Below are 10,002 nucleotides of genomic sequence, written 5' to 3'. Positions count from 1 at the left end.
GGCTGTGTAGGTTGATAGGTTGAAGTGGCGGTGGAGGAGGTAGCCAACACTGGTTATTGGTTTTATTTTATTTTTTTCTTTTGTTTAAATTAGGCTACACCCCAAAACATTGGGAAATATAACCTGTGATAACCCCCTCCAGCCGTGCTAAACAAACGTTCAGACAATACACTGGCTGCAGGGCAGGCCAGCACCTTCAAGGCGTAAAGGGCAATTTCAGGCCATGTGCCCAATTTGGAGACCCAGAAATTGAAGGGGACAGACCCATCAGTCAGTACGTGTAGGCGTGTGCACATATACTGCTCCCACCCTGTCGCACGTCCCCGTGATGTCCACGATCCAATTGGATATCTGCTCTATCCGCTTTCTATGTTCTTTTCTGCGCCTACCATGTTGATTACGGTTAGCGGCGAATCAGGGTTCCACGCCGGAGAGGGAGCGTGAGAAAGGGATACCACATCCAAGGGAGGTCAATGGCTGCAATGTGATCAAGCTGAAATGTGGGACAAGTTATTAAAGCGGAAGGATCTAATAAAAGGGCCAATTAAAGACAAATTTAAGAAATTTAAGTCCCTGTCACCTATCCAGAGCAGGGGTTTTTCATCGGCAAAAATGGGTTAATGTCACCCACCAATGGAACAGACGATTTTTAAAAATTTCGGGCCCTGTCAACTATGTAGAGCAGGGGTTTATTCATGGCAAAACTGTGTTCATGCCACCCACCAATTAAACAGACGATTTTACAAAAATTAAGTCCCTGTCACCTATGCAGAGCAGGGGTTTGTATACGGCAAAATTGGTAAAATGTCACCTGACAATGCACCTGAAATGTCACCTGACAAATTTTTGAAATTTAGGTCCCTGTCACAAATGCAGAGCAGGGATTTATTCACAGCAAAACTGTGTTCATGTCACCCACCAATTGAAAAGACGATTTTACAAAAATTAGGTCCTTGTGTAATGACCGGCGTCACGCAAAGGGAAGGAAATGGGAAGGCCCTGTCCAAGGGAGAGGGAAAGGTGGTGACCCCTGACTCACCTTGCGGCTGGCACCTGACTGCCCTAACGTCCCTAGACGGGTTCCTCACCCGTACGCCGATCACGTGCCTAAACCCTGGCTTTCCCTAAGATGAGCCCTGTGTAGTGAACGGGGCGGTGGGATCACTAGTCCGCACCACTGACACTAAGAGGAAAACACCAAGGAGAGGACAGACAATACAGACAAACATATAATCCCAGGTGGGCGACAACAGCAGACCACCAAGGCCCAACAGGGATCCGGAGGGTAACGTTCTGGAACAACAACCAGGGAACACAGCTACGCAGCTCCAGTGGGTCAGTATAGAAGTCCAGGCAGGAAGCTCTATATCTGGCAACCACAGAAGTGAGAGAGGGGAATATAAGGAGGTTAGAAGTGCTGGACAAGAAACATCTGAGGAGAAGAAGCTACGGATCCCTGAGTGAGCCAAAAAGGGTTGCAAGGCAAACCCAGAAAGCTACCATTACGAAACAGCACTGTCTTTGTACATAGAACGCGCAGCCCCCCGCTGCGACTTCCTGACCCCGGGTATAACGGAGTCAGACGTGGCTCTTGACACCCTCGTGACACCTTGTCTCTTATGCAAAGCAGGGGTTTGTATTAGGTAAAATGTCACCTGACAATATAACAAACGATTTTTTTAAATTTTGGTCCCTGTCACCTATGCAGAGCAGGGGTTTAAAATGTCACCCAAGAATGTAGAAGACGAATTTGTGAAATGTATTTCCTTGTCCACTAGGTAGAGCAGGGGTATATCACAGCCAAAAAAATAAAAATTTCACCTGAAAATGTAACAGACAAATTAGTAAAATTTATTAACCTGTCCACTAGGAAGAGCAGGGGTATATCACAGCCAAAAATTGGTGAAATTCACCCGACAATGTAACAGACACATTAGTGAAGTTTATTAACCCGTCTACTAAGTAGAGCAGGGGTATATCACAGCCAAAAATTGGTTAATGTCACTCAACTATATAACAGAGAAATTAGTGAAATGTATTAACCTGTCCACTAGGTTGAGCAGGGGTATATCACAGCCAAAAATTGGTGAATTTCACTCGACAATGTAACAGACAAATTAGTGAAATTTATTAACATGTCACTAGGTAGAACAGGGATATATCACAGCCAAAAATTGGTGAATTTCACCCGACAATGTAACAGAAAATTTGTGAAATTTATTAACCTATCCACTAGGTAGAGCAGGGGTATATCACAGCCAAAAATTTGTGAATTTCACCCGAAAATGTAACAGACAAATTAGTCAAATTTATTAGCCTGTCTACTAGGTAGAACAGGGGTATGTCACAGCCAAAATTTTGTGAATTTGTAGCAGACAAATTAGTGACATTTATTAACCTGTCCACTAGGTAGAGCAGAGGTATATCACAGCCAAAAATCTGTGAATTTCACCCAACAATTTAACACACAAATTAGTGAAATTTATTAACCTTTCTACTAGGTAGAGCAGGGGTATATCACATCCAGAAATTGGTGAATGTCACCCAACTATGTAACAGAGAAATTAGTGAAATTTATTAACCTGTCCACTAGTTAGAGAAGGGGTATATCACAGTCAAAAATTGGGGAATGTCACCCAACTATGTAACAGACAAATTAGTGAAATTTAGTAACCTGTCTACTAGGTAGAGCAGGGGTATATCACAGCCAAAAATTGGTGAATTTCACCAGAAAATGTAATAGACAAATTAGTGAAATTTAGTAACCAGTCTACTAGGTAGAGCAGGGGTATATCACAGCCAGAAATTTGTGAATTTCACATGACAATGTAACAGAGAATTAGTGAAATTTATTAACCTGTCCACTAGGTAGAGCAGGGGTATATCACAGACAAAATATGGTGAATTTCACCCGACAATGTAACAGACAAATTAGTGAAATTTATTAACCTGTCCCCTAAGAAGAGCAGGGGTATATCACAACCAAAAATTTGTGAATTTCACACAAAAATGTAACAGACAAATTAGTGAAATGTATTAACCTCTCCACTAGGTAGAGCAGGGATATATCACAGCCAAAAATTTGTGAATTTTACCCGACAATGTAACAGACAAATTAGTGAAATTTATTAACCTGTCTACTAAGTAGAGCAGGGGTATATCACAGCCAAAATTTGGTGAATTTCACCAGACAATGTAACAGACAAATTAGTGAAATTTATTAACCTGTCCATTAGGTAGAGCAGAGATATATCACAGCAAAAAATTGGTGAATTTTACCCAATGTAACAGACAAATTAGTGAAATTTATTAACCTGTCTACAAGGAAGAGCAGGGGTATATCATAGCCAAAAAATTGGGCTATGTAACCCAACAATGTATCAGACAAATTAGTGAATTGATTAAAAATCAAATAAAATACGTAAAAATTAACAAAACTCCTCATTACTCCTCACCAGAGTTGAGCGAACACCTGGATGTTCGGGTTCGAGAAGTTCGGCCGAACTTCCCGGAAATGTTCGAGTTCGGGATCCGAACTCGACCCGAACTTCGCCCCAAACCCGAACCCCATTGAAGTCAATGGGGACCCGAACTTTTCGGCACTAAAAAGGCTGTAAAATAGCCCAGGAAAGGGCTAGAGGGCTGCAAAAGGCAGAAAAATGTAGGTAAATCCCCTGCAAACAAATATGGACAGGGAAATTAATAAAAATAAAAATTAAATAAATAAAAATTAACCAATATCAATTGGAGAGAGGTCCCATAGCAGAGAATCAGGCTTCATGTCACCCACCACTGGAACAGGCCACTGTCAGATATTTAGGCCCCGGCACCCAGACAGAGGAGAGAGGTCCCATAGCAGAGAATCAGGCTTCATGTCACCCACCACTGTAACAGGCCACTCTCAGATATTTAGGCCCCGGCACCCAGACAGAGAAGAGAGGTCCCATTGCAGAGAATCAGGCTTCATGTCACCCACCACTGGAACAGGCCACTGTCAGATATTTAGGCCCCGACACACAGACAGAGGAGAGAGGTCCCATTGCAGAGAATCATGCTTCATGTCACCCACCACTGTAACAGGCCACTGTCAGATATTTAGGCCCTGGCACCCAGACAGAGGAGAGATGTCCCATAGCAGAGAATCCGGCTTCATGTCACCCACCACTGGAACAGGCCAGTGTCAGATATTTAGGCCCCGGCACCCAGACAGAGGAGAGAGGTCCCATAGCAGAGAATCAGGCTTCATGTCATAGCAGAGAATCAGGCTTCATTTCACCCAACACTGGAATAGGCCATTGTCAGATAGAGGAGAGGTTCATTCAACTTTGGGTTGCCCCGCAATATAATGGTAAAATTAAAAAAAGAGGATTGAATGAAGTGCCCCGGAGTACAAGAATATATTGTTAAAGGGATGTAGTTATAAATGTCTTATCTGCACAAGGGATGGACAGGTCCTGTGGGATCCATGCCTGGTTCATTATTATGAACGTCAGCTTGTCCACATTGGCTGTGGACAGGCGGCTGCGTTTGTCTGTAATGACGCCCCCTGCCGTGCTGAATACACGTTCAGACAAAACGCTGGCCGCTGGACAGGCCAGCACCTCCAAGGCATAAAAGGCTAGCTCTGGCCACGTGGACAATTTGGAGACCCAGAAGTTGAATGGGGCCGAACCATCAGTCATTAGGTGGAAGGGTGTGCACATGTACTGTTCCACCATGTTAATGCTGCCTCCTGCTAACACGTTCCGTATCAGGTGGTGGTGCAGTTAACTGTGGCGTGGTGACAAAACTTTTCCACATCTCTGCCATGCTAACCCTGCCCTCAGAGGAGCTGGCCGTGACACAGCTGCGTTGGCGACCTCTTGCTCCTCCTCTGCCTTCGCCTTGGGCTTCCACATGTTCCCCTGTGACATTTGGGAATGCTCTCAGTAGCGCGTCTACCAACGTGCGCTTGTACTCGCGCATCTTCCTATCACGCTCCAGTGCAGGAAGTAAGGTGGGCACATTGTCTTTGTACCGGGGATCCAGCAGGGTGGCAACCCAGTAGTCCGCACACGTTAAAATGTGGGCAACTCTGCTGTCATTGCGCAGGCACTGCAGCATGTAGTCGCTCATGTGTGCCAGGCTACCCAGAGGTAAGGACAAGCTGTCCTCTGTGGGAGGCGTATCGTCATCGTCCTGCGTTTCCCCCCAGCCACGCACCAGTGATGGGCCCGAGCTGCGTTGGGTGCCACCCCCTGTGAACATGCTTCATCCTCCTCCACCTCCTCATCCTCGTCCTCCTCCTCCTCCAGTAGTGGGCCCTGTCTGGCCACATTTGTACCTGGCCTCTGCTGTTGCAAAAAAACTCCCTCTAAATCACTTCTAAGAGACTGGCCTGAAAGTGCTAAAAATGACCCCTCTTCCTCCTCCTCCTCCTCCTCCTGGGCCACCTCCTCTTCCATCATCGCCCTAAGTGTTTTCTCAAGGAGACATAGAAGTGGTATTGTAACGCTGATAACGGCGTCATCGCCACTGGCCATGTTGGTGGAGTACTCGAAACAGCGCAACAGGGCACACAGGTCTCGCATGGAGGCCCAGTCATTGGTGGTAAAGTGGTGCTGTTCCGCAGTGCGACTGACCAGTGCGTGCTGCAGCTGAAACTCCACTATGGCCTGCTGCTGCTCGCACAGTCTGTCCAGCATGTGCAAGATGGAGTTCCACCTGGTTGGCACGTCGCATATGAGGCGGTGAGCGGAAAAGCGAAGTTACGCTGTAGCACAGACAGGCGAGCAGCGGCAGGATGTGAACGCTGGAAGCGTGCACAGACGTCCCGAACTTTATGCAGCAGCTCTGACATGTCGGGGTAGTTGTGAATGAACTTCTGCACCACCAAATTCAGCACATGCGCCAGACAAGGGATGTGCGTCAAACCGGCTAGTCCCAGAGCTGCGAAGAGATTTCTCCCATTATCGCACACCACCAGGCCGGGCTTGAGGCTCACCGGCAGCAACCACTCGTCGGTCTGTTGTTTAATACCCCGCCACAACTCCTGCGCGGTGTGGGGCTTGTTCCCTCAAACATATGAGTTTCAGAATGGCCTTCTGACGTTTACCCCGGGCTGTGCTGAAGTTGGTGGTGAAGGTGTGTGGCTGACTGGATGAGCAGGTGGAAGAAGAGGAGGAGGAAGCCGAGTAGGAGGCTACAGGAGGCAAAGAATTTTGCCCTGCTATCCTTGGCGGCGGAAGGACGAGCGCCAAAGAGCTCTCCGCCTGGGCCCCAGCCGCCACTACATTTACCCAGTATGCAGTTAGGGAGATATAGCTCCCTGGTTGTGCTTACTGGTCCACGTATCTGTGGTTAGGTGGACCTTGCCACAGATGGCGTTGCGCAGTGCACACTTGATTTTATCGGATACTTGGTTATGCAGGGAAGGCACGGCTCTCTTGGAGAAGTAGTGGCGGCTGGGAACAACATACTGTGGGACAGCAAGCGACATGAGCTGTTTGAAGCTGTCTGTGTCCACCAGCCTGAATGACAGCATTTCATAGGCCAGTAGTTTAGAAATGCTGGCATTCAGGGCCAGGGATCGAGGGTGGCTAGGTGGGAATTTACGCTTTCTCTCAAATGTTTGTGAGATGGAGAGCTGAACGCTGCCATGTGACTTGGTGACGTAGGTGGTGGTGTTGGTGGTACATCCTCTGTTTGCTGGGCGGCAGGTGCCAACGTTCCTCCAGAGGCGGAGGAAGAGGCCGAGGCAGCAGCAGAAGAGGTAGCAGGGGGAGCCTGAGTGAGTTCCTTGTTTTAAGGTGTTTACTCCACTGCAGTTCATGCTTTGCATGCAGATGCCTGGTCATGCAGGTTGTGCTAAGGTTCAGAACGTTAATGCCTCGCTTCAGGCTCTGATGGCACAGCGTGCAAACCACTCGGGTCTTGTCGTCAGCACATTGTTTGAAGAACTGCCACGCCAGGGAACTCCTTGAAGCTGCCTTTGGGGTGCTCGTTCCCAGGTGCCGGTGGCCAGTAGCAGGCGAATTCTCTTGGCAACGGGTGTTCTGCTTTTGCCCACTGCTCCCTCTTTTGCTACGCTGTTGGCTCGGTCTCACCACTGCCTCTTTCTCCGAACTCTGAAAGTCAGTGGCACGACCTTCATTCCATGTGGGGTCTAGGACCTCATCGTCCCCTGCATCGTCTTCCACCCAGTCTTCCTCCCTGACCTCCTGTTTAGTCTGCACACTGCAGAAAGACGCAGCAGTTGGCACCTGTGTTTCATCATCATCAGAGACGTGCTGAGGCGGTATTCCCATGTCCTCATCATCAGGAAACATAAGTGGTTGTGCGTCAGTGCATTCTATGTCTTCCACCGCTGGGGAAGGGCTAGTTGGATGCCCTTGGGAAACCCTGCCAGCAGAGTCTTCAAACAGCATAAGAGACTGCTGCATAAGTTGAGGCTCAGACAGTTTCCCTGATATGCATGGGGGTGATGTGACAGACTGATGGGCTTGGTTTTCAGGCGCCATCTGTGCGCTTTCTGCAGAAGACTGGAAGGGAGATAATGTGAACAAGCTGGATCCACTGTCGGCCACCTAATTGACTAATGCCTGTACCTGCTCAGGCCTTACCATCCTTAGAACGGCATTGAGCCCCACCAAATATCGCTGTAAATTCTGGCGTCTACTGGGACCTGAGGTAGTTGATACACTAGGACGTGTGGCTGTGGCAGAACGGCCACTTCCTCTCCCAGCACCAGAGGGTTTACTAACACCCCCACGACCATGTCCGCGTCCCTTACTAGATGTTTTCCTCATTGTTACCGTTCACCACAATAAGAAAAAAATTATTTGGCCAAATGTATTGAATTCAAATTCAGGCCTTTTTTTTACAGGCACCTAACACTATCTGGCTATCTATTTAGGTACCGTATTACACTAATACAGGCACTGCAGTAACCACAGATTTTGCTGAATATAAATTGTAGGCCTAGTATTTAGGACCTGTCACGGCCATGGTCATGGTCGTGACTCTTAACAGCAGGCAGTTGCCTGCGGTTTGGTTTGGGTGTTCAAACACAGGTGAGGGCCGCTAGTGTGTTGCCTCACTTGTGGTTGCCACGGGCAACAAGTTTTTTTGTATTGTCGCAGTATAGCAGCCTGAGCTGATGCTAGGCAGCTTGCTGCAATGTGCATGCGGTTGCACCTGGCAACCTGTCTGTTAGGTGTGTCTTCTGAATGTTTGGTGTGCACTGTGTTTTATGTTTTGTATGCACTCTGACATTTTCCCTTCGTCTGTGGCTGCCCGTGGCAACGTTTGGTGTTTGTACATGTGGTGGCATTGTCTCAGCCTTTTGGCCGGTTCCCAGGACACGTGTGCCACACATGTCATTGTCAACGGTAACAGCTGCAGTGAGTGTTTGTGTGTATTCCCCTCTTTGTGGTTTCACTACACTCCCTGGTTTAGGAAGGATTAACTCCCTCAGTGCGTATGCACTGGGTGTGTCTGTGTGGGTGTGGCTACTTGGGCTATAAAGCCTCAGTGGAGACCTGAAGCTGAGAGGTACTCCAGCCTTGTTTGTAAGCTGGAGGCACCCTCCTGGTTTATACCATCTGCCACTGAGAGCCACCCTTGTGGTCATAAATCTTGTTTTATGTGATGAAGATGTGTCTGTTGTATGTTTCCTATTGCAGCTTATGGTCCTGGGTTCCTGTGTGATGTGTGTTGTGTGCTGTGTCCGTTTCTGTGTTAGGACAGCAGCACTTGCGCATGGGTTCCAGGCTTTGTGTCTGTGGCAGGTGGGTGTTGTGCTTATGGCATTTACCTGCCACTGCCATGAGTTGTATATGTTCCCCTTTATTGTAGCCTGGCCTGTGAGACTCCTGTTCCTCCGTGTCTAGGAGGAACAGGTCGTCTTACCCTGCTCCTAGCTTTAGGGATCTGCGGAGGGTTACTAGGGATCCGAGGTTCCGGAGCATGAGCCCTCCTACCTTCAAGGTCGGCTCATGCAGCTAGGAGTCAGAGTCAGATTAGGGATGCGTTAGGAGGTGACCTGCTCCCTAATTCTGTGCTCCTGGCCAAGCAGCGACCACCATCTTCCGTCATCGCACGGCTGAGGGTTTTCCCCATCCTCAGCCGTGACAGGACTTGGATGACAGGTATCCCTTTACGGACAGAATTACACTTGAAGATGCACGGTAGCGTGTTAAGTTATTGAGGATGACTCTAACAGCAATTGAATTTGCACCTTTAATGTAATATACCCTTTTATGGATAGATCTAAACTTGGCCTGCTACAGCAGAAACCACTGATTTAGGGAATTGCTGTTTTGGGAATAGAATTTCAACCCAGAACAAAAACTGTGCTTTGACGGACACTAGAAAACTTGTCCAGCCACAGCTGGAACACCAGATTTAGGGCATTGCTATTTTGGGAATTGAATTTCACCCCAGAAAAAAATATATCCTTTGCCAGACAGCAGACAGTATTGCAATTGGCTAGCCATAGCTGAAACACCATATTTAGGGTACTGCTATTTTGGCAATTGTATTTCACCTCTCAATAAAATAGCAAGCACAGCCAAGCCCCTGATGTAGGATATAGCAAAAAAAAAAAACAACACACTATTGATGGTTAAATGGACTTGGTGGCAGCTTGTGCTGGCGCACCACAAGATACAAAATGGCCACCGATCACCCCAGAAAAAAGTGACAGAAAAACGCTCTGGGCAGCCTAAAAACAACGAGCAATTAACTAGCAGAAGTTGAATGATACACAGCTGTTTTTGATGAGTAAATCCCTGCCTAATCTCGCCCTAACAGCAGCTGCATCCTCTCGCTACACTGATTAGAGCCGAGTGACGTGCGGCGCTACGTGACTCCAGCTTAAATAGAGGCTAGGTCACATGCTGCACTGGCCAATAACAGCCATGCCAATAGTAGGCATGGCTGTGATAGCCTCTTGGGGCAAGTAGTATGACGCTTGTTGATTGGCTGCTTTGAAGCCTTTCAAAAATCGCCAAGAAAGCGCCG

Source organism: Bufo bufo, chromosome 4 (genome assembly GCF_905171765.1).
Source record: "Bufo bufo chromosome 4, aBufBuf1.1, whole genome shotgun sequence".
Taxonomy (NCBI): domain Eukaryota; kingdom Metazoa; phylum Chordata; class Amphibia; order Anura; family Bufonidae; genus Bufo; species Bufo bufo.
Note: the sequence above shows the minus strand (reverse complement) of the source record.